We start from the raw sequence: 26,348 nt of genomic DNA on the forward strand, positions 1-26,348 counted from the left end.
TTACTTGCTCCTTGGAGAGATTTTTAGTTATTTAAAACTATTTGTAACTTCATACTGATTTTACTGGTGGCTAGTAATGTGGGGAAGCTGATAGCATCTATGTTAAATTGAGTGCTCCCTGATGTGTCATTTAAATAGAGCAGTTTATGCTACTATGGCCTTCTGAAATGTTTCCTTTTTTCCATTGTTGTCCTTGCCTTAACAGTGAACCCACTAAGTGCAATTCTTTAAATTGAAATAGGGTGGTGGTTAGGACTGCCCAAACAATTTTCTACCCACTTAAAAATTTGAAGGCTTTTTAAAATGTCTTTTTGGTGGTTTTAGGAACTAATAGCTCTCTGGAATGAATTGGGTATATGGTGTGCACTGTTTGAGGGCAAACTCTGAGGACTTGTAGTACCTTGTTATATAAAACCTGCTACTGTCAAACTGGAGTGTGGAGGGAAGTAAAGCTGTCTTTAAACGATGTACCGATTGATTTAATCGTGCCAGATTCACAGTTTTGTAACGTCAGCCAAATTCATGCATGTTGTATATTAGATGCCAAGAACAAGAACATTTGTAAAGGTTTAGCTAGCTGGGATTGAGGTCAGTAAGCTTCTTGATGCCAGTCTGTGAGATTTCATTTAATTCTACCCCGTTGATAACAATGGTTTTAAAGCGAAAGAGAAAAAGGGAGAGAGATTTGCCTCCTGTTGTCACTCTTGGTTTTTCATTTGACTTCCTAGTACTGGCAGATCTGACACAAGTAACCGATGCAGCTATGAAAATGGGTTTAAACTCTTACTTTTAAAAACTCGTAATGTTTTCCAAAATCCTGCAGATTATCATGCTAAAACCCTGATAACATCTGGATCCATCTTAGACCATTGGACAAGCCCTCTGTATTCCGAAAGCCTCTGTTTTATTATTAGAATGTACTCTGCTGACATGGGCACTTACAATCTCTTAATTACAGTGGAGTGGTCTTGTATTTTATATACTGCATTTTTTTATTGGAGTCAGTCACATCCCTTTAAAACAAACAGCTAAAAGACAGAATTAAGTTATTTAATGGGGACTGTATCCCCAGTTCAGTGTAAGGCTGTAACTCAGTGGGATTCTATTCAAGATGAGTTTTTGGTTAATATCACTGGATCCCCAAAATGTGGAATGTGGGTTGCTGATCCTTGTTTACATTGCTGTAGGTAGCTCCAGTGCCTAGCTGGTTGCTAGGATTTTGTGCCCTGATGAAGCCCTCTTACTAGTAGTCCCTCTTCTCTCCTCTCCAGTCATCTGCTAATTCAGGGTGAGACAAGAAGTCCAATCGCAGATTACTGCGATAGTGGGGGGAACCAGTGGGTTAGAGTGGTGAATGGGGAGTTGCAGAGTGGGCCTGGTCCATTTTCTGGTAGGCCTTTTCTGCACCACTGATCATACATCTTCAATTGGGGCAGAAAGGGGGGCCCTACAAGAAGTGCTGCTGCTCAGGCTGCTGCTGGGCAAGTAGTCCATACCACATAGGAGGCTCTGGGAGTCAAGATTCTGACTTGGGTGAGAGCATAGTGGAGTGTAGTTGCTCAAGATAAGACATTCTTCAATAAACCCTTGAGCATTGTTATGGGACAATACCAGAGCCAATAGCTCTGTGAAGTGTGGCTTGACCTGCAGAGCCTACCAAACTGATTGCACAAGCATGGCAAAAACCTGGGAACTGACATGAGCAAAGGGACTCGAGAGAGGAACAATTCAGAGACACCAGACTAAGACAGGCACCCGCTGGGATGTTTGAAGAAGCTAGGCCTGACTAGACCCTCATTACAGGTTGGCAGGCCTTCAGGTAAGATAGACTTGCATGTAGAATGTTTGTTTTTAAACTCCTTGTCCCTAAATGCTTTATTCCTTATGTAAAAATAAACAATACTTGATGTTAAGAAGGCTGTCTGATCTCTCTACACCACTAGTCACAGACTCCAAAAGGAAAGAATCACAGGTGCCAAACCCAGCAAGGCTGCTGGGTAAACACAGTTGAGCCACCAGGGTACTGTAGCCCAGGGTCCGGTCTAAGAATGGGAGAATCCCAGGATTCCACCCCAGGAGAGGTAAAGACACAAGGTCTAAGACCAGAAGGGGTGTGCACAGAGACACCACAAAGGGCACAGATGTGCAGCTTAGCCCTCTTATCTTGATATGGACCTCCTCAATTGCTATTGAAGAGACTACATTACAGGAAATGATCAGGTCTCCTGTATTCCTCCCAAAACTCCACACAGATTGAGCTCAGAACAGTGGGAAGGCCACTGTTTGGCAATCTGGTACCTCTGTCTTCCAGGAAGCTCTCTGAGTTCTACGTACAGAGGAAAGCATCTTCCCCTGACTTGAGAACACAATCCAGGATTGTGTTATGGGAAGAATCCGGAGATCTGAAAGCCTATGAGACGTACAGAAAAAAACTCTTTCCCCTTCCACAGGGGGCATAATCAGCATCCTCAGACAAGCCACATTCTCACTCTGCGCAAAGGCGATACGCTACTTTTTACTGCATGTCTGAGAGATGGTGCAAGACCTGTGTCCTCTCCCTTTCCCAGGCACAGCAGTTCCCTTTTCAGTGAAGACACTGGTACTCAATGTTGAGGGAGGTGTTTTTCCTCAGACCCTTCTAACAGGCAGTTCAAGAGATGACTGTGGGTTGCATCCATGGCCTTTATGCTCTAAGATGCTAACCATCTGGCTGCAGGCTTTGGAGTCATTTGGGGATCACTAGTAGATGAAAAAGGCATTGGCTAACCTCTGCTTGGATTCCAACTTCTTGGTATGATTTCCTTGGATGTGACCATTCCTGCTAATGACTAATAACCAGTAAGTCATATTAGGTGAGAGAATGCTGCTCTTCTCAACATGGAGGACTTGAAGAAATGGATTGAAAACCTCCCAAAAAACCTCTTGCCTTTATTAAAAGGAGTATGAGAAGCCTCTGCTTGGTCATGTCACAATGACTTCTAACCAGAGGGGGAGGCCTACCTAATATGTTGTTCAAATGCAGAGTTGAAGAGGCATGTGACATTTCACTCCATATTCTTTATGAAAATATGCTTATGATATGAATATGACATAACTGAGATGTACTTTTATGCAAGATAGGTCTTGTAAGATATCACTGGAAAGGTTATAATTTACTGAATGTGATTATCCAATTTGTATGCCTGTATTACTTCTATATCTGAAATTAGGAATATTGACTATGTATCTGTATTTCAACTATGCTATTTTTGGTGACGCCCACTGCTAAAACTTCAAATACAACAATGGAAAAGCCAGACAGGGCTGATGACCCATCAGCGAGGACAATGGCCTGTGAAAAGGGTTGGCCTTTCTGCAGACACTCTATGCTGCCATTGACTCATGGATGCTGTGATACTACAGAGTCAGGTGATCTTGTCACCGATACTAAACATTACCTGGGAGGACTTGTAACTTTCCACTGGAGGAGGGTGGGGGGGTCAAGTTTGGGAAACAAAGGATTTCCGCCTTATGTAAATCCTATTTAAGGAAGGGGAGGAAGGCAAACGAGGGGACTCCTCTCCATGGCCTGTCTGCCCAAGAAGAAAGACTGCTAAAGCCACCTAAAGGGAAGGCAAGGGGGGAGTCCAGACTGAGTCAGGGGTTCAGTCTGAAAAGGAATATAACTGGAACTCTGAACCACAGAAACTTTGCAACCTGCCTAAAATAACATTTAGGGTGAGAATTTACATTTGGTAACCTGTTTCTTAAGTATATTGAGCTTAGCTTGCGCGTTTTGCTTTATTTGGTCAGTAATCTGCTTTGTTCTGTCTGTTCTCTCTTGTATTCACTTAAAATTCACCTTTCATAGTTAATAAATGTATTTCTTGTTTATAATATAACCCAGTTTATGTAATTTCTAATTGGTACGGGCAAGAAGGTGTGCTCATCGCCCTCCTCATTGAGGGAGAGGGCAAATTTCATAAAACCTCTGGGTTTGTACCCCTTAAAGGGAGTGGGCACCAGAGTGTTGTGGCGAGCCCCTAAGGCTGAACCTATCTAGAGTGGATCTCTGTCTCTCTGTGCAGCTGGGTGCGGTCCTGCCTATGTGCTTGTCTGGAAAAGCTTGTGAGCCTAACCCAGCAAGGCCAGGTAAAGGAGACCCTGGCTGGCAGAATAATCTGACTCCATGGCATCCCAGCAAATCAGGTGACATCCCAAAGGGCCCAAACCCATCACAAGGCACATCAGAGTGGGATTTATCTGGGAAGAAATGGGCCAAATCATTCTAACTACAGCACCAGTCATCCCCCTTCAATGGTGGAAGGACTCCGAATTTCTCTGAAGGGATTCTTCTGGATCTATCTAGTACCTCAACAGGAGATAGAATGCCCACGGGACTGCACACAGAATAGCAGTGCTGTGTATGGGGTAAGGCATATTGGGATGGACTACCACACAGATATTTGGGAGAGCGGTAGATAGACAAGCCAGTCAGCTGGTACCCAGGAACAGTTAAAGATCCCTGTCCACAATGTCCTGAACTGGTTAGAAGAAAGCAACACGGAGATGTCATTAGCCTCTGGCATGGCTGAAACACTGTTAGATGCCACAGTGTCTCGATTTAACTGTGTTTAGAACCAGGCATAATATTAACTGGCCTTCACACTGGTTGTAGCACGGACAAGGCCTTAAGCTAAAGGAGTTTAGACTCAACATTTTTTGCCATTAACTTTCAATTTGAACATTGCTTATAACCTACAAAAAGCTGAGAACAGTAAATGTATCAACTCAGAAAAGAGAAATATCATTTCAGTTAACAAACATCTGGACTGTACATGTTCTCATACAACAGGAGTCACAATTTAACCAGAAACAGGGTAAGGAAAGAAACCAGTAAAGCTGTGTTAAACTCTTGTGTCTCCTTTCCTTTTTTGGAACTTTCCATTCTGTTCCCATTCTTAGCTTTTTTTTATTATTATTTTTTATTTTCTTAAAGGTCACTGAAGCAGGAGAAAGTTCTCAGAAAATATGCATTTGATTGTTCTAATTTACCTGGAGCGCAGGACAGAGCAGGTTTAGTTGGGATATTTTCCAACTGCTCCACTTCAATAGACCTCACTCTCTCAGTCTTGCATTAGTATAGCTCTGCTTGGTTCTGGAGAAAAAAAAATATGACTATTCTATAGTCTTTTTCTGTTTCGCTACAACTAGTGTTCTCTTCTTATCATCGTGATTATGGTATTTCCTTCAGAATTGCTTCCTTCTTTTGCTTCATCAGGACAAAATGCCTTTGCTCAGCATAAAGATTCTGAGTTATAATTTAGCTGATTTTAGAATTTACCCTATTTCTCCTGGCACCACCAATAGAAGGGCATATCTGGTGCAATCCTGATTTTTCAAAAGCTCAACTCACTGTCCAAAAAACACCCCATTCTTTGTAATTTGATAAGCTTTACTCAACCTCAGTCCCCTTCAATATGTGTGTCCAGTTTGGATTCCTCAGACTACATTCCTGACATCCTTCCATCCAAATTATTTAGATTCTGTCTTTTCAGATTCGAGAGACTTCAGTAATTTAGCAGTTTTAACACTCTGTCAATTCCCAGTCAGGACGCTCTCATATTCTGTTTTGGGAGACAGGGTCTGGTATTTAGTATGCATGGAAGCAGCTATGTTTGTATTAACTTTTAAAAGCTGCTTCTGAATTATAAAACTTTTTAATTAAAAATCACCATCCAAGAGAAATTTAGAACTAGCTAATTGGGTCTACACCCTTAGATCCTTTTTCAATAAAGTGGTTTAGTTATTCCCAGTTGAATAAAAAACAGTTTAGTCTGTATGCATTTAATTGTATTACTTAGTATACCTAGGGTGACCAGATGTCCCGATTTTATAGGGACAGTCCCAATATTTGGGGCTTTCTTATATAGGTGCCTATTACCTCCCACCCCGTGTCCTGATTTTTCACACTTGCTATCTGGTCACCCTAAGTATACCTGCCCAAAAAATTTACAGACTATCTTTTGACTGAGTGCCCTGCACATTTATGGTGCTATATAAATAACTATATGTAATTCCTGTTCAGTGTTTCTATGATGGATTAGGGCACGCAATCTACTTACATGTACTTTAGTTAACAGTTAAAATTGAACTGGTTTAAAGTTGTTTCAAGGATGTTTTATAAATAATGAACCTAGTGCTGCATCCATGTGTTTGTTAATTAGTTTTTAGATCTGTATACATAGAAATAATCCACGTCAGCCACATTTAAACCTGTTTTTGAAACGCTAGTATGGCTGAGAGGTGATAAATGGTGCTTTATGGCATGTTGAAAACTCAGAACTAAGGCAGTTTGAAATTTCTCTTCTGGGAGCTATTACAGGTTTTTGACAGCTTTAGGACACTGCATTTAAAAAGCTCCTTATTTTTCTCAGTGTCTTTCTTTTTTACTGTTAATTACTGGCTTATTGCAGTCATTATAAAGCTAATGTGGATTGGAACCAGTAATAATGGGCAAACACATTCAGCTGAATACTTCTGGTTTTAAAAAAGCTGTAAAATAATTAATGTCAACATTTAAACTTGTCAATAAAATGTATAGTTAGGTAGCATGGACAAACTGTTTGTTGGAGGCAGGTACAATCCATTTGGTATAACAATATGGTTTTGCGTTTTTATCCTTTAAATCTATGTGCCAGTATTAGGCTTCAGAGTTATCCATTGGGATGAATAGAAGCATTCATATGCCTAAGAGCTATTGTTTCAGGATGTTTGTACACATGGAAGGACAAAGTTGCATTGGTTTCCACTCAATTCATGTCTGCAAGATTTTTTTTTTTCAACAATAAGGTACTGAAACTTAAATATTTACAATATGCAAATTTAGAGTCTGTGGTAAGATGGTAAATTCTGCTGTTGTGGAATTGCAGAATACACAGGGTCCTTTCTTATGATTAAGGTTGCCTAAACATTTCTGTAACTAGCACTTAGTATGAGCATTTATTTACCCTTTTTCCTCATTAAAAAATCTATCTATACAGATCTAAATTAGAAAGGCCAAGGTACAAAACAAGATTAAACTAGCTAGAGACATAAAGGGTAACAAAGACATTTTACAAATACATTAGAAGCAAAAGGAAGACCAAGCACAGAGTAGGCCCATTACTCAGTGAGGAGGGAAAGACAATAACAGAAAATGTAGCAGGTTTCAGAGAGGCAGCCATGTTAGTTTGTATCAGCAAAAAGAACAAGGAGTACTTGTGGCACCTTAGAGACTAACAAATTTATTTGGGCATAAGCTTTTGTTGGCTAAAACCCATTTCATTGGACTCATGCAGTAGAAAATACAGTAGGAAGATGTATATACACCTCTACCCGAGTATAACACAAATTTGGATATAACGTCGTAAAGCAGCGCTCTGGGAGGCGGGGCTGCGCGCTCCGGTGGGTCAGCGTGTCTGCTTCTGACACGCTGCTCTGAGCAGTGTGTTAAGTGTGCCGGGCTGGGACAGAGGCAGAGGGTCTTGGGGGCAGTCAGGGGACAGGGAGCAGGGGGAAGTTGGATGGTTTGGAAGTTCTGGGAGCGGGGCGAACGGGGAACAGGGGTGTTAGATAGGGCGTGGGAGTCCCGGGGGGCCTGTTGGGGCGGGGGTGTGGATAGGGGTCAGGGCAGTCAGGGGACAGGTAGCGGGGTTGGGGGTTGGATGGGGTGGCGGTTCTGAGGGGTCAGTCATGGGGAGGGAAGTGACTATTAATAACGGAAATGCTCGAGGACAAAGCAAGTTTTATATAATGTGGTTTCACCTATAATGCGGTAAGATTTTTTGGCTCCTGAGGACCGTGTTATATTGGGGTAGAGGTATATATACAGAGAACATGAAAAAATGGGTGTTGCCATACCAAATCTAATGAGACTAATCAATTAAGGTGGGCTATTATCAGCAGAAGAAAAAAAAATTATAGTGATAATCAGGATGGCCCATTTCAAACAGTTGACAAGAAGCTTTGAGTTACAGTAGGGGAAAAATTAGCATAGGGAAATAGGTTTTACTTTGTGGAATGACTCATCCACTCCCAGTCTTTATTCAAGCCTAATTTAATGATGTCCGGTTTGCAAATTAATTCCAGTTCTGCAGTTTCTCATTGGAGTCTGTTTTTGAAGTTTTCTTGTTGAAGAATTGTGACTTTTAGGTCTGTAATTGAGTGTCCAGGGAGGTTGAAGTGTTCTCCGACTGGTTTTTGAATGTTATAATTCTTGACGTCTGATTTGTGTCCATTTATTCGTTTGCGTAGAGTATGTCCGGTTTGGCCAATGTACATAGCAGAGGGGCATTGCTGGCACATGATGGCATATATTACACTGGTAGATGTGCAGGTGAATGAGCCCTTGATGGTGTGTCTGATGTGATTAGGTCCTATAGATGGTGTCCCTTGAATAGATATATCAACAGAGTTGGCAACAGGCTTTGTTGCAAGGATAGGTTCCTGGGTTAGCGTTTTTGTTGTGTGGTTGCTGGTGAGTATTTGCTTCAGGTTGGGGGGCTGTCTGTAAGCGAGGACTGGCCTGTCTCCCAAGATCTGTGAGGGTGAGGGATCGTCCTTCAGGATAGGTTGTAGATCCTTGATGGTGCATTGGAGAGGTTTTAGTTGGGGGCTGAAGGTGACGGCTAGTGGTGTTCTGTTATTTTCTTTGTTGGGCCTGTCCTGTAGTAGGTGACTTCTGGGTACTCTTCTGGCTCTGTCAATCTGTTTCTTCAATTCAGCAGGTGGGTATTGTAGTTTTAAGAACGCTTGATAGTAAGGCTTTGGAGCTATGCTCCAGAGCTGCTCCGGGCTCTGCTCCAAAGCCCTGCTTGATAGAAAGGCTTTAGGTGTTTGTCTCTGTCTGAGGGACTGGAGCTAATGCGGTTGTATCTTAAAGCTTGGCTGTAGACAATGGATCGTGTGATGTGGTTTGGATAAAAGCTGGAGGCATGTAGCTAAGTATAGCTGTCAGTAGGTTTCTGGTATAGGGTGGTGTTTAGATGACTATCGCTTATTAGCATTGTAGTGTCCAGGAAGTGGATCTCTTGTGTGGACTTGTCCAGGCTGAGGTTGATGGTGCGATGGAAATGGTTGAAATCGTGGTGGAATTCCTCAAGAGCTTCTTTTCCATGGGTCCAGATGATGAAGATGTCATCAATGTAGCACAAGTAGAGTAGAGACGTGAGGGGACGAGAGCTGAGGAAGCATTGTTCTAAGTCAGCCATAAAAATGTTGGCATACTGTAGGGCCATGCAGGTACCCATAGCAGTGCCGTGACATTATCAGGGATACTGTTCCTGATGGCTTGTAGTCCATCTTTGTGTGGAATGTTGGTGTAGAGGACTTATACATCCATAGTGGCCAGGATGGTGTTTTCTGGAAGATCACAGGTGGATTGTAGTTTCCTCAGGAAGTCAGTGGTGTCTCAAAGATAGCTAGGAGTGCTGGTAGCATAGGGCCTGAGGAGAGAGTCTGCATAGCCAGACAATCCTGTTGTCAGGGTGCCAATGCCTGAGATGATGAGGTGTCCAGGATTTCCAGGTTTATGGATCTTTGGTAGCAGATAGAATACCCCGGGTCGGCATTCTAGGGGTGTGTCTGTGCAGATTTGGTCTTGTGCTTTTTCAGGGAGTTTCTTAAGCAGATGGTGTAATTTCGTTTGGTAATTCTCAGCGGGATCAGCGGGTAATGGCCTGTAGAATGTCATGTTAGAGAGCTGCCTAGCAGCCTCTTGTTCATATTCCGACCTATTCATGATGTCAGAGTTGTTTCTGAGGCTGTGGATGGCATTGTGTTCTGCACGGCTGAAGTTATGGGGCAAGTGATGCTGCTTTTCCACGGTTTCAGTCCGTGCACGTCAGCGGAAGCACTCTATGTAGAAGTCCAGTATGTTGTTTCAGCCTTCAGGAGGAGTCCACGCAGAATCCTTCTTTTTGTAGTGTTGGTAGGAAGGTTTCTGTGGGTTAGTATGCTGTTCAGAGGTGTGTTGGAAATATTCCTTCAAAAAAACTTCAAAAACAGACTCCAGCGAGAAACTACAGAACTGTAATTAATTTGCAAACTGGATATCATTAAATTAGGCTTGAATAAAGACTGGGAGTGGATGAATCATTCCACAAAGTAAAACCTATTTCCCCATGCTAATTTTTCCCCTACTGTTACTCACACCTTCTTGTCAACTGTTTGAAATGGGCCATCCTGATTATCACTACAAAAGTTTTTTTTCTCCTGCTGATAATAGCCCATACCTTAATTGATTAGTCTCGTTAGAGTTGGTATGGCAACACCCATTTTTCATGTTCTCTGTGTGTGTGTATATATATCTATACCTATATCTATATATCTTCCTACTGTATTTTCCACTGCATGCGTCCGATGAAGTGGGTTTTAGCCAACGAAAGCTTATGCCCAAATAAATTTGTTAGTCTCTAAGGTGTCACAAGTACTCCTTGTTCTTTTTTTTAGAAATTGTAGCAATGACCGAAGTGCTAAATGCCTTTTTTTTTCACCCAAAAGGTTAGCAGTGATCAGACAACTAACCTAGCAAACATCAGTGTAAATAGGGAAGGATCTGAGGCTAAAATAGGTAAAGAACAAGTTAAGAATTACTGAGGGCTTGTTTACACTGGCAATTTACAGCACTGCAACTTTCTTGCTCAGGGGGCGTAAAAAACACCCCTCTGAGTGCAGCAAGTTTTAGCGCTGTAAAGCACCAGTGTAGACAATGCACCACTGCTGGGAGCCATGCCCCTCGTGGAGGTCAGTTTTTTGTGCCGCAACCACACAAGCCACGTTAAAGCGCTGCCGTGTAGACCAGCCCTTAGGTAAGTTAGATGTCTTCAAGTTCGCTGGGCCTGAGGAAATACATCTTAAAATACTTAAGGAACTGGCTGAAGAGAACTCTGAGCCATTAGTGATTATCTTTGAGAACTTGTAGAGAATGGGAGAGATCCCAGAGGACTGAAAAAGGGCAAATGTGGTACCTATGAAAAAGGGTATTAAAGACAACCCAGGAAATTATAGACCAGTCAGATTAACTTTGGTACCCAGAAAGATAATGGAGCAAATAATCAATCAATCAGTTAGTAAGTACCTAGAAGATAATGTGGTGAGAAGTAACAATCAGCATGGATTTGTCAAGAACAAATCACATAGAGCCAACCTAATATCCTTCTTTGACAGTGTAACAAGCTTTGTGGATGGGGGGAGCCATAGATGTGACATGTTAACTTGAGTAAGGCCTTTGATGCTGATTCACATGACCTTCTCATTAGCAAACTAGGGAAATACAGCCTAGAGAGACGAACTTACCGTGAGATGGGTGTACAGCTGGTTGGAAAACCATACTCCGAGAGTAGTTATCAATGGTTCACAGCCAAGCTGGAAGGACAAATTGAGTGGGGTCAAGATATCTTCATAAATGATTTGGATAATGGCATAGAGAGTATGCTTATAATGTTTGCAGATGATACCAAGCTGGTTAGAGTTGTAAGCACTTTGGAGGACATGACTAGAATTCAAAATGATCTTGACAAACTGGAAAAAATGGTCTGAAATAAGTAGGATGAAATTCAGCAAGGACAGGTGCAAAGTACTCCACTTTGGAAGGAATAATCAATTGCACAAATACAAAATCGGAAATGACTGCCTAGAAAGTAGTTACGCAGAAAAGGATTTGTGGGTTATAGTGCATCACAAACTAAATATGAGTCAACAATATAATACTGTTGCAAAAAAAAAAGCAATAATTCTGGATGTATTAGCAGGAGTGTGGTAAGCAAGACACAAGAAGTAATTTGTCCACTCTACTCAGCACTGATAAGGCTTTAGCTGGAGTATTGTGTCTGGTTCTGGGCACCATACTTCAGGAAAGATGTGAACAAATGGGAGAAAGTCCAGAGGAGAGCAACAAAAATGATTCAAGGTCTAGAAAACATGACCTACGAGGAAAGATTGAAAAAAAATTGGGATTGTTTAGTCTGGAGAAGACTGATGGGGGACTTAAGTCTTCAAGTATTTAAAAGATTGCTATAAAGAGGAGGGTGATAAATTGTTCTCTTTAGCCACTGAGTATAGGACAAAAAATGATGGGCTTAAATTGCAGCAAGGGAGATTTTGATAAATTGTTAGGAAAAACTTCTGAACTGTCAGGGTGGTTAAGCACTGGAACAAATTACTTAGGGAGGTTGTGGAATCTCTGTCATTGGAGGTTTTAAATAATAGGTTAGACAAACACCTGTCAGGGATGTTCTGGATAATATTTAATCCTGCTTCAAGAGGGGGATTGGACTAGGTGACCTATTGAGGTCCCTTCCAGTTTGACATTTCTATGATTTTATATTTATAATCTCTGTGTGTGTGTGTGTGTGTGTGTGTGTGTGTGTGTGTGTGTGTGAAAATAGATATAACCCAGGAAATCCCATTTTAAAATAATTCCTCCACATATAAGGCCAGGAGTATGGGGTTTAGCACTCAGAAGAAATTTCAAAGCTAAGAGGGCATACCAAATCTTAACTTCTTGATGGAGCTGCCCCTTCAGATTGCTATTCTTGAGTTGCATGGCATTTCTTTCAAGTCCCAGAGGTATTTAAAGTGAAGTTATTTTCTGAAAAAATGATTCTAAACTTGAACTTCCAAGTTTGTGGTTTAAATGATGCTGCTAATAAATGCACTTTGTTTACAAGCTAAAAGATTTTTTTCTAACCGTCAGTCTGAAATCTGTAAATTAAACTGGTATCCTAGCTCATGCAGCTTTCTTAGTAAAGATTGCATAGGCCAAATGTTGCCCTCAGTTACGTTTATGACTATGTAATCTTTAGTAGGACTCAAAGGTGAAACTGAGTTAATAGTTCTCTTGATGATCATGAGCCAATAATCCAATTCATTAGCCTGTTGATTCTCAAGGGCTGACAGTAGTAAATAAAAAAAACTTATTATTTAAAGCAAGTTGATACAACCGAATACCCACAGTGAACACTTCCACTGATGGAAAGGTGCCATTTTTAGTCACTTTTTCTATTAGAACTATTCTTTAAAAAGAGTTGACTCTTGGCAGCCATGCTTCAATACTGTACATGGATTTAAGCTTTCACTACTGAAGAGTTTCCCAAACTCCATTCTTTCTGTGCATCACTCTCCACCTAGTGACACTCTCAATAGACTCTAAGGGAGCTGGACAGGAATGGAAGGAGGAGTGAAGATGTGCAGAGGCAGATTTGGACATCTCCCAGTTACTGGCTTGTAGTTTTCCTTTTTCAAATCACTTTTTCTTTACCATCTAATTTTGATCCTATAAGGAAAGGCTATTTTAATAACTAACTTCTGCATATGTTGTATTAGGAAGATAGGGATCTGTGTGTTTAAATCTGGTGTACTAAAATGCTACTGATTTCAAACATCTGTTGCTAAGAATTTAAAACCTTAGCCTGGGCTGTTGTGTTGCTAGAACGTTGAGGTGCTGAGTTTCCTGTCAATGCAACTGTAGTTGCATAAAAATAAACATTGTTAAACCACCGTATTTTTAGAATGACTGTCCTTTTCTTTACTGGACTTTCTATCAGCATAAGACAATTTTCAGTGATAGTGTGATTTTTCTCATATCTGAAGTCTTGAGCTAGTTTTGTAAGGGAATGATAGGGAAAATGAGTAATGGTTCTGATTCTGTGAGAAAGCAACTAGTAATTATGTTCATCTGAACACATGGGATTTTCGTTGCTGAACTTTGTCAATCACAAGAGTTAGGGCAGGTCTACACTAAAAGCGCTACATCAGTGTAACTACAGCGCATCTGGTGAAGACCCTATGCTGATGGGAAGGTGCTCTCCTGTTGCCATAATTACTCCACCTCTGCAAGAGGCGGAAGCTATGTCGGTTGGAGAGTGTCTCGCGCTTAGGTCACAGTAACTTGTGTTGTTCGAGGGGGTGGGAGGGGGAGGGTTTCCACCTTGAGAGACATAAGCGGTAGTGTAGACCTGCCCTCATATGTGCCACTGGCATGCATCCTGATTACAACTGAGAACAAGCTCCAGCTTTGCCTAGTTTTGGATCTGATTTATGTGTGTGCATAGTAAAATCCTTTCCTTAATCAAGCTGTCCAGGTGGGAAAGGCCCTTCGGAACCTGTTAAGGGCCCAATCCTGGGAAGTGCTGAATACTCTCAACTCCTATGGATTTCACTGTGGATTACTGTGCAAGGTCAGGGACTAACAGAAGATATTGTAATAGTAAAGCTATTGTAAAGGGATCTGCAGAGCCTGTCATATTACTGGACAGGATATGCTGTTTGAGGATCATTTTTTACAGCAGAATAGTGATGTAGAGTGGGTATGGAAAGAATAAACAGGCAGGCATGTACTTTTTGTTCATATCCGCTTTGAAGAGTCTGAAGCCCCTGAAATTGTTAGAGAAGTGGGGTAGACAGAGCCAGCATGAGTAGACATGCAAAATATCTGCATGCTAGAAAAGCACCTGAAAGTATCCTCATTGTCAAGTGACTGATGATTAGGGTTGCCAATTTTGGTTGCATGTATTCCTGGAGATTTCATCACATGACAATCTTTAATTAAAGATTAATCTTTAATTCCTGGAGGCTCCAGGCCAATCCTGTAGGGTTGGTAACCCTATGATTGAGTCACTTCCTTTAATTCTTAGAATTAAAAAAACAGAATATCTTGAGGGATTATACTTTCTGCTTCACTGTATAGCTTCTGTTGGAACCTTCTATAGCTGCCACCTGCATGGCTCTCTGTTACAGATTGAAAGAAACTGTACACACAGGTGCACACCAGTAAACAGTAACTGCTTTTAAGTGCCATTAGGCTTCAATAATTTCCCTCAGAGACTACAGATTCATTCCCATGTAGAATGCATCATACTGAATTTTATTATGCAGTATCATAGCTGAGAGTTTAAATACACTAGTCGAGAAATTAATGTATGATTTGCACAGCAACCATAGCTCAGACTCCTTGTGCATATGTAGCATTTTGAATTACACTCTATGGTACTAATTGTATAAGTACGTGCCTGCATTGTACAACATAGGGGCATAGATATGCAACAACTCATCTTCAGTGTGGCTTAGTAATGGTTGCCATGGAAACCATAAGTTCAAATTTTCTGACTTTTATGGATTTAATATTTGTCAACTGTTTGGTTTTTTTGTTTTGTTTGCTTGCTTAAAAGGGGGAAGGAAAGGAGACAAAACTGATTGCAGATTGAAATAAACACTCTTGTACAACATGAGTCAAATAGCTGTATTGCATATTTAACTGGAATGTTCATGCTTGAGAGTACTGCATGTTCAAATAGACATAGCTATGTTTATTTTAATAGCAGAGCTCTGAATACACATGGTGGAATGCAAACACTGCAGAAAATAGAAAAAAAAAGTGCAAATGTCTTCAGGTATGTCAAAGGCACTTGCCATCTATGAAGTACGTGTCTTTAAAATGCTCTGTTCGTGTCTATCAAAAATGATTTTTTGACATTTACCAAACTTTTCAAAAGAACGCAAGATCAAGCACAGGAAACTTCAGTCCAAATAATGTGCCTAGATATGGGTGTATGAAGAAAACGCCTACTGACTTATAACTATAGTGATGCTTTTGCAATTCTTTTTAAGACACCCAAACATGCTTAGCAGGTGTACCTGAGGTGAACAAACTTTGAACACACTTTTAAGATAAAGCCAGATCAATGTACAAATGTTTGGAGATATTGAATAGATCAGTTGCTGCTCAGCCTGGAGTCTGGCACATCTAATGCCCAAAGAATGCACAAAGAGAGATGCTGTAATAGCCTAGAGATATGGAAGCATGGCCATTGATGTATAAAATAAAATTCAAGGCAGTTTTCATTTTAATGAACTTTAATCACATGAGAGTTTAGAAAATAAAGAAAAGGAAATGATTTTTCTGGTTGTCATGATGGCTCATTGCTTCAGGGCTGGAAAGCATGTCAATGTGTAACTCACAATTTCAATTCAAGTTTTATGCTGTTCTTGGAGAGGATGTTGTGAAAAGGAGAGGGATGAATTGTTGTCATTGAGGACAGAACAAGTAGTAATAGGATTAAGCTACAGCTAGGGAGAAAGGAGCTTGCATATTTGAGCAAACTTTAAGAATTAACTAGGAACTGAAACAAGATACCCAACATGATTGTAGTTGTCATTTGAGGTTTCCCTAACTAGTCATGACATCTCTCTCTTTATGGGGGTATCAACCAATATGATTGTATGGAAGTTGTGAAATGAGGATACATTGTCTGTTTTACATACACTAAGGCCTGGCCTATGCTGGGGGAGTGGGGATCGATCTAAGTTACGCAACTTCAGCTATGTGAATAACGTAGCTGAGGTCGAAGTACTTAGATCTACTCACCGCGGTGTCTTCACGGCAGTGAGTCGACTACTGCTGCTCCCCCGTCGACTCCACCGGTGCCTCTTGCGCAGGTGGAGTACAGGAGTCGACAGGAGAGCGCTCGTGGATCAATTTATCACGTCTAGACTAGACATGATAAATGGACCCCCGCTGATCCAGCGGGTAGTATAGACATACCCTAAGATTCCTTATCAGGTGAGTTGCTCTTTGTTTTTCAACTCTTTGGCTGTTAGCTCAGATCTGTGTTTTTTGTTACACTTCTTGCTTCTGTGCCAAGTGCTTGAAACTTGTTTTAACACTTCTCCCTGCAGTTCTATTGTAGTGTCCTCTCAGCCTCTGTGTACCTATCCTGCATCTCCAGCCTCTTTGTGCTCTGTCACTCCAGGATTCATAATAAAGGGGAAGCAGATCTCTGTCTTATGCTTGAGACTCTCATATACTAGTACAAGAGAAGAAATTGTACCATCTACAAAGTACATGAAAATAGCTATTTTTCTGTGGAAGCAAGCCACTGCATACAGATAATGGTTTGTCAACTAGATATTAATATCAAGAGATCGTGTAATATTAATACAAACCTTTTAATTTAAAAAAGGCAGAAAAATTTCTACCTTTGAAATATTAAGTATTTTTTATAATGGAGAATTAAGAACAGCTTGAGATTTTGTCCTATATTTTTTGTTTCAGTTGTCTGAAAGAGTGGTTATAAATTATCAGTTTTCAGACTGGAAAGAGGTAAATAGCGGTGTACCCCGTTGATCTGTATTGGAACCAGTGCTGTTCCACATATTCATAAATGATCTGAAAAAAGGACTAATGTGAGGTGGCAAAGTTTACAGATGATACAAAATTACTCAAAACAGTTAAATCCAAAGCAGATTGCAAAGAATTACCAAGGAATCTCACAAAACCGGGTGACTGGGCAATAAAATGGCAGATGAAAATCAATGTCGAAAATGCAAAGTCATGTATATTGGAAAACCTAATCAGAACAATACATACAAAATGATAGAATCTGAATTAGCTGTTACCACTCAAGAAAGAGATCTTGGAGTCATTGTGGATAGTTGTCTGAAAACATCCTCTCAACGTGCAGTGACAGTCAAAAAAGCTAACAATGTTAGAAGCTATAAGGAAAGGTATAGATAAGACAGTAAATATAACGCACTATATAAATCCATGGTACACCCACACCTTGCATACTCCATGCAGTTCTGGTTGCATCTATTAAAAAGATCTATTTGACTGGAAAAGATACAGAGAAGGGCTAAGGGTATGGGACAGCTTCCATATGAGGAGAGATTAAACAGACTGGGACTTTTCAGCTTGGAAAAGAGGGGGATATGATAGAGGCCTATAAAATCATGACTGGAGTGGAGAAAGTAAATAAGGAAGTGTTATTTATTCCTTCTCATAACTCAAGAACTGGGTGTCACCCAATGAAATGAATAGACAACAGGCTTAAAACAAACAAAAGGAAATACTTCTTCATACAACACAGTCAACTTTTGGAACTCATTGCCAAGGGATGTTGTGAAGGCCAAAAGTATAACTGGGTTCAAAAAAGAAGTGAACCTATCCTGCATGAACTTATCTATCAGTGGCTGTTAGCCAAGATGGTCAGTGACACAACCGAATGCTCTTGATGTCCCTAAGCCTCTGACTGACAGATGCTGGCAATGGGTGACAGAAGATGGATCACTCAATAATTGCCCTGTTTTGGTCATTCCCTCTGAAGCATCTGGAGCTGGCCACCGTCAGAAGACTGGATACAAGGCAGATGGACCATTGGTCTGACCCACTGGGACCATTCTTATGTTATGTGTGACTGTTTACACTCTGAATTTGAGTGCATCTTTGAGATCTCATTGTGCTCAGTGGCACAGAAGTAGCTCTTTAACTAAAGCCACACGAAGAATAGCTATCTACAGTTACATTTGAGAAGCATTTCCTTCTATTGTCCAAGTTGGTTCTAGATAATAATCCCTTGTGTACATGAACGCTCCGTATCCCTTCCACCCACCTCGTGGCAGCATACAGAATTCTTAGAGTTTTCTGCAGAAATTGTATGCTGCCTGTGTAAGTTGTACTTCCCAATGGAAGGAGATGAATTTCAGCGATAACTGCTAAATGCACAGATGGGGGTTATTTCTCTTCCCTTCTGTAAAACCCCACTCCCAAACTAGATGAAAACATTTCAACCAAGAACAGTTACTTTTCTTTCCTCAAAAATCAGATTGGCTCTAGTGACTAACGGCCATGCTGTGAAACTGCATTTAATAATCTGATGTTATCAGGGCTCTTTAAATAGAGCCATCATCTGTAAATTTCAGTATGGTCCCACTGTAAGTACTTTTATTTTTTCCCCGGCAATCTATGTATCTTTGTGAACCTCACATGTTCTCCTTCCAGAATTAGAAACAGCTTGAAAAAAATGTTAGTGAGGAAGTTTAGGTGATTCTTAAAATCCTGTTTGGGGGACAGCATTATTGGTATGGAAAACATACAGTACATTAAGTACAGTACATACATTAAGGAGCAACAGCATGTTTGTGCTTAAAGGATTTAAGGTATTAAAGACATTAACACTAAGCATCCAATAAGTATCAGTAGTAAAGCAGTATAGCAAAGTTTTAGTCCTGGTGTCCTGTATTTTTCTGGGATGTGGGGGATTGGAGGAAAGTGGGAAGAAAGAGGGGAGGTGCATGAGGAGTCCCCAGGTAACATTATCAAGTGTGCTGTGTGGTTGAGTGACTTTTTGGCTATTAATTCTGCCTTTTCTCTGTGACCCCACAAACCTGGAGGAGGAAGATTCACATTCAAAAAAAATAATTCCAGTGAAAATAAACAAAATATCTTAAATGTTTGATTTAATTTAGTTTAGAATAAAGATTCTTATCACTTGTTCACTTAACATGCACTCTTATTTTAGATCAGACAAATGAAAGATGTACCTTCCCATGTTTCTAGAGTTGGAGGAAGAGTGTAAAACTTCCTGGACTGCTAGAAGACACTTAATTAGCTATGCCATTATCATGTGCATTAACCATAATTAATCATGCTTACCATCACCATAGTAAACTTACTTCACCTGTGAAATTTTGGTACCTACCTGCAGCATCTCAGCTGCCTTCCATTTCTAAATTCACCTCAGTCTCACAAGAAGGGACTTTTCAAATACATTGGTCTACAAAAATGTATTTTTGTATTGTTACGATGTTTCAGCACTTAAGTTTCGCTGGTGTAGGTTACTTTCTTCTATGTTTCCTCTATTTTTCAAGTCATAGTTTCATAGATTCATAGATATTTAGGTCAGAAGGGACCGTTATGATCATCTAGTCTGACCTCCTGCACAATGCAGGCCACAGAATTTCACCCACCACTCCTGAGAAAAACCTCTCACCTATGTCTGAGCTCTTGAAGTCCTCAAATTGTGGTTTAAAGGCTTCAAGGAGCAGAGAATCCTCCAGCAAGTGACCCGTGCCCCATGCTACAGAGGAAGGTGAAAAACCTCCAGGGCCTCTTCCAATCTGCCCTGGAGGAAAATTGCTTCCTGACCCCAAATACAGCAATCAGCTAAACCCGAGCATATGGGCAAGATTCACCAGCCAGATACTACAGAAAATTCTTTCCTGGGTAACTCAGATCCCACCCCATCTAATATCCCATTACAGGCCATTGGGCCTATTTACCATGAATATTTAATTACCAAAACTATGTTATCCCATCATACCATCTCCTCCATAAACTTATCGAGTTTAATCTTAAAGCCAGATAGGTCTTTTGCCCCCACTGCTTCCCTTGGAAGGCTATTCCAAAACTTCACTCCTCTGATGGTTAGAAACCTTCATCTAATTTCAAGTCTAAACTTCCTGGTGGCCAATTTATATCCATTTGTTCTTGTGTCCACATTGGTACCGAGCTTAAATAATTCCTCTCTCTCTCCGGTATTTATCCCTCTGATATATTTATAGAGAGCAATCATATTTCCCCTCAGCCTTCTTTTAGTTAGGCTAAATAAGCCAAGCTCCTTGAGTCTCCTTTCATAAGACAGGTTTTCCATTCCTCAGATCATCCTAGTAGCCCTTCTCTGTACCTGTTCCAGTTTGAATTCATCCTTCTTAAACCATGGGAGACCAGAACTGCATGGGAGACCAGAACTGCACACAGTATTCCAGGTGAGGTCTCACCAGTGCCTTGTATAACGGTACTAAAACCTCCTTATCTCTACTGGAAATACCTCGCCTAATGCATCCCAAGACCGCATTAGCTTTTTTCACGGCCACATCACATTGGTGGCTCATAGTCATCCTATGATCAACCAATATTCCAAGGTCCTTCTCCTCCTCCGTTACTTCTAATTGATGCTTCCCCAGCTTATAACTAAAATTTTTGTTATTAATCCCTAAATGCATAACCTTTCACTTCTCACTATTAAATTTCATCCTATTACTATTACTCCAGTTTACAAAGTCATCCAGATCCTCCTGTAGGATATCCCTGTCCTTCTCTAAATTGGCAATACCTCCCAGCTTTGTATCATCCCAAACTTTATTAGCACACTCCCACTTTTTGTGCCGAGGTCAGTAATAAAAATTGATCCCTGAGGAACTCCACTGGTAGCTTCCCTCCAGCCTGACTGTTCACCTTTCAATAGGACCTGCTGTAGTCTCCCTATTAACCAATTCCTTATCCACCTTTCAATTTTCCTATTGATCCCCATCTTTTCCAATTTAACTAATAATTCCCCATGTGGCACGGTATCAAACGCCTTACTGAAATCTAGGTAAATTAGATCCACTGCATTTCCTTTGTCTAAAAAAATCTGTTACTTTCTCAAAGAAAGAGATCAGGTTAGTTTGGCATGATCTACCTTTTGTAAAACCATGTTGTATTTTGTCCCATTTACCATTGACTTCAATGTCCTTAACTACCTTCTCCTTCAAAATTTTTTCCAAGACCTTACATACTACAGATGTCAAACTAACAGGCCTATAGTTACCCAGATTGCTTTTTTCCCTTTCTTAAAAATAGGAACTATGTTAGCAATTCTCCAATCATACGGTACAACCCCTGAGTTTACAGATTCATTAAAAATTCTTGCTAATGGGCTTGCAATTTCATGTGCTAATTCCTTTAATATTCTTGGATGAAGGTTATCTGGGCCCCCCGATTTAGTCCCATTAAGCTGTTTGAGTTTCGCTTCTACCTCAGATATGGTAATATCTACCTCCATATCCTCTTTCCCATTCGTCATGCGACCATTATCCCTAAGATCCTCTTCAGTCTTATTAAAGACTGAGGCAAAGTATTTGTTTAGATATTGGGCCATGCCTAGATTATCCTTGACCTCCACTACATCCTCAGTGTTTAGCGGTCCCACTTCTTCTTTCTTTGTTTTCTTCTTATTTATATGGCTATAGAACCTTTTACTATTGGTTTTAATTCCCTTTGCAAGGTCCAACTTTACTTGACTTTTAGCCTGTCTCACTTTATCCCTACATGTTCTGACCTCAATAAGGTAGCTTTCCTTGCTGATCCCTCCCTTCTTCCACTCCCTGTATGCTTTCTGCTTTTTCTTAATCACCTCTCTGAGATGCTTGCTCATCTAGCTTGGTTTACAACTCCTGCCTATGAATTTTTTCCCCTTTCTTGGGATGCAGGCTTCCAATAGCTTCTGCAGCTTTGATTTAAAATAATCCCAGGCCTCCTATACCTTTAGATCCATAAATTCTTCAGTCCAATCCACTTCCCTAACTAATTTCCTCAATTTTTGAAAGTCAGCCCTTTTGAAATCAAAAACCCTAGTTGCAGATTTATTTTTGTTAATCCTTCCATTCAGTTTGAACTGAATTAGCTCATGATCACTTGAGCCAAGATTATCCCCTACAACCATTTCTTCTATGAGGTCCTCACTACTCACCAAAACCAAATTTAAAATGGCATCCCCTCTAGTCGGTTCAGCAACTACTTGCTGAAGGAATCCATCAGTTATTGCATCTAGGAAAATCTGAGCCCTATTATTATTACTAACACTCGTCCTCCAGTCTATATCTGGGAAGTTAAAGTCTCCCATGATCACACAGTTTCCGTTAGTATTTACTTTATTAAAAACATTAAAAAGGGCTCTATCCATATCCAAATTAGATCCCGGTGGTCTATAGCACACCCCAAGCACTATCCCAGGGGAGGCTCTAATAGTTTTGTTCCCCAATGTAATTTTTGCCTAGATGGACTCTCTTATCCATTCCATTGCTTCTTATTTCTTTACATTCTACCTCATCATTGATATACAGTGCTACTCCACCACCTTTACCTTTATTTCGGTCTTTCCTAAACAGCACATACCCTTCAATACCTGTAGTCCGTCATGACGACTAGTCCACCAGGTCTCTGTTCTCCCTATAATATCTGGTTTCACTTCCTGCACCAGTAGCTCTAGTTCCTCCATTTTGTTACCTAGGCTCCTCGCATTGGTGTACAAACATCTTAATTTTTGCTGTTTGGCCTCGCTCACATTCTGTACCCTATTAGGCACGGTCATTCTACAGCCAGTATGACCTATTAGACTGGTATCTACACTGCCCTTCCTCCTTATATACGTTCTCCTACCCACGGCTGTATCCTCTCTTACTTTGTTTTCTTCCCTCTCAATGCTAAAATCCAGCGTGGAGATTACCTGGACATCTCCCAACCATCTCCCCCTAATTCCTAGTTTAAAGCTCTCTTAATCAGTTGTGCCAGCCTCCATCCTAGAAGTCTATTTCCTTCCCTACTCAGATGAAGTCCATCCCGAGAGAACTGTCCTCTGTCCATGAATGCCTCCCAGTGGCCAAACATCCCAAAGCCCTCCTTATAGCACCACTGCCTAAGCCATCTGTTGATAGTCATAATCTTGTCACACCTTTGTTGCCCTTCTCTAGGAACAGGCAGAATCCCACTAAAGATCACCTGAGCCTCGATTTCCTTAAGCGTCTTCCCTAGCCTAGGATAGTCTCCCTTAATACTTTCCAGTGAGAATCTAGCCGTATCATTTGTTCCTACATAAAGGATAATTAGGGGATTCTTTCTTGCTCCCTTTAGGATCCTTTTCAACCTCAGGTCACACCCTCCTATTCTCTGGATAAGACAGCACACCCTCCTATTCTCTGGATCAGCTCTGGTTACAGGTCTGTTTATTCTTCTCAGTAAAGAGTCCCCGATCACATAGACCTGCCTTTTCCTGGTGACAGTGCTATTCTCCAGTCTATCCCCTGTTCCCTCTGGCTGCAAGTTCTTTCCATTCCTATTCTCCCTTGGATAATATGCAGGCACAAAATCAGTCTAGCTACTGTATGGTATTCTGACTAAAACTGAGCTTTGGTTTAAAAATATTTAGGTCATGTGGTGGTAGTAGTTAAAGCAAAACACTGAGTCAGGAGGCATGTGATCCTTCATCTGAGCTCAGAGTGATTCACTGTCCAACCATGATCAGATCAGTTGTCAGCTCCTTATCCTTAACCAAAGTGGATTTTTTTTTTGTAAAAGCCTGATCTCCTTCCCAGTTACTGCATCTGAGACTAGTTTCCCTAGATTAAGGATTTTTTGGGGTAGTTTACTTTAAGCTGGAATTTGAGAAAAGGGTATTTTAAAACCTATTATCTCCATGCATTGGACTAAATATAGTGATTCAGATTAACAGCAATGGAAAGACTTTATTTGTTGTGCAAAACTGAGTAATACAGAACAGAATCCCCATCACATTCATCCTCAATTTCTCCAATCCCTCCTCCCCCTCCCCCCAAAAATTATGACTTCATTGGACCTTCCTCACTAGACATCTTTTAACTGAAAAAAGCCTCCTCAGCATGGTCCAAATGTTTCTTTACTAAAATGTGTGCAGATTCTGCAGGGAGAGAGAGAGATTTGGAGGGCAGGGGAGATGGTCTTTTTATTTGTTTATTTGAAGTGGGTGAAATCCACTAAGTGGTGGATAATAGCCAGTTCTAGACTCTGGTTAAAACATTTGTAAGATACCAAAACTGGGAAGGTCTTCCAAAATAGCATGGGGACCTGGTGGGAGGCTTCTTTATAATCTATTAGAGTCTGCTGGAATAATACATTAAGGCAGTTTGATGCTTTCTGTGGATAAGAGAAGTTCATATGCTTGAATGACTTGGATAATACCCTATGAATGCAAGGAACAATGCCTCCTCCCCCTAAGTGAAAGACATTATGCTGTCTCAGTAAGATCACACACATCTATGCCATGGTGGTTGGAATATCTGTAGTCTCACTGTATCCTCTCAAAACTCATATAGTCTCAGACTTCAAGATGCATGTTTGTTCAGAGTCCAGGAGGTGGAAAATACCTAAAATACTTGAGCTATTTTTCTGGGAAGCAAATGAGAGCCATCAGGTTTTCATGTAGATTCTTTATTTCCTACGCGTCCAGCTTGAAAACCATTGAAATCCACAGGCTTTCATCTTTAGAACACCAAACTTTACTCATCTCAGACAGGCAACTCTTTCTATAGGGCAGGATTTTTTCTTTTAAATAAATGGGAAACCTGAGGTCCATTCCATGAAAGCACCATGGAGGGTTGACTCCTAAATTCTAGCATTCAGTATTTCAGTATTGTTGCAGCAAAACAGGATGAAAGTGTTTGAAAGGTTTAGGCTTTATAGCTGTTTAAACTGCACTGAGATAACATCCAGCCTAATGTTTTCATTTGCCCAATTGGTATTTAACTTGTATTGGTATACTTGTGACACCCAGCCCTCACCATTCAGCAGTTAGTTCTTGACACTCGCCCAGCATTCCTCAATCTTTTCCCTGCCAATACCCCACATAATTCTCTGATATCTGTGAAACATCCCTGCCCCCCATCCCACTCGGGTTGAGGACCCCAGATCTTGCTTAATGCTTCCTAGATCAGGACTGACCTAAGGAAAGAAGATCTCCCCTCCATATTAAATCCAATTGTGCAGTTTCATCAAGAGTTTTAGTACACTGAGAATCCCAAGGTAGCACTTGATTGATCTTGCTTCACTAAAGGATAATGGTTCATTGATGTAGGTTTTATATGTTGCAGTATTAAATGGCGTTGCTAGGGTAAGAAGATCCAACTTCAATCAAGTTTCAAATCAAGAGGTAGCTGGAATCTTGTAGCAAGATTCTATTTGTGGATTAAATTATCTATAGAAGTTCAAGATCAGGGAATAAAATGAAAACAGGAATAAACTCTACTGATAAACTAAGCATTTTTGTTTCAATTTAAAGGAAGTTCTCTAACATAAACAAGCAATTTGTAAAGAGGCCATTTGGAATTACAGATATGAAGTGAGTTTTATGTTTGGCTAGTGGTGATGGTTTGCTGTCAAGGGAATGGAATAAGGCAGTCTTTGAGGGGTGTTTTGGTAATAGACCTGCCAAATGTCATACATTGGTCATGGCACACAAGCATTTGGTCCCTAGCCCAAATACAGTCCCACAACTGCACTGGAATCTTGTGCATCCAGAGGGGTTGCAGGAGCTGAGCAGGGTGTCCTCTAAGGTTATTCCTCCCAGCTGCTTGGGGCCACTGTAGAACTGCAATTTGAAACAGACAGGATGCGTCTCTTTCCTTCTCCCTGCACCACTGCTGGCTAACTAGGAGAGAGAGAGAGCGAATTGTGCAGTAAAATGAGGTAGTGGACAGCATCTGCAGCTGCAGGCTTTATCTCTACTGGTAGTTCACAGGAGGGAAAGAGGAAGCACAATAGAAAGGGGAGAATAGGGGGCAGGGAGAGAGGGGTAGAATTGAGTAGAAGGGAATATGCTAAGGGGAGGAGATCAAACCACTTTTACCCCAGGGAGATATTTAGCTCTGGCCCTTAGACCCCCTGAGAAAAGCCCTCTGCCTCCACCTTCTCCAGGGAGAAGTGTCACTCAGCAAGATCTTCAGCACTAGGTGGCTATGTAGTAGGGCATATAATGTTTGCC

At 40.9% G+C, this 26,348-nt stretch overlaps 1 protein-coding gene across 4 annotated transcripts in view; it reads left to right on the forward strand.

Moving 5' to 3' along the window:
• Positions 1-26,348, forward strand: part of RASAL2 (RAS protein activator like 2) — a 275,004-nt gene that overhangs the window by 85,345 nt on the left and 163,311 nt on the right. The window lies entirely within an intron of this gene.

The sequence above is a fragment of the Lepidochelys kempii genome, chromosome 8 (genome assembly GCF_965140285.1).
Source record: "Lepidochelys kempii isolate rLepKem1 chromosome 8, rLepKem1.hap1, whole genome shotgun sequence".
Classification (NCBI taxonomy): Eukaryota; Metazoa; Chordata; order Testudines; family Cheloniidae; genus Lepidochelys; species Lepidochelys kempii.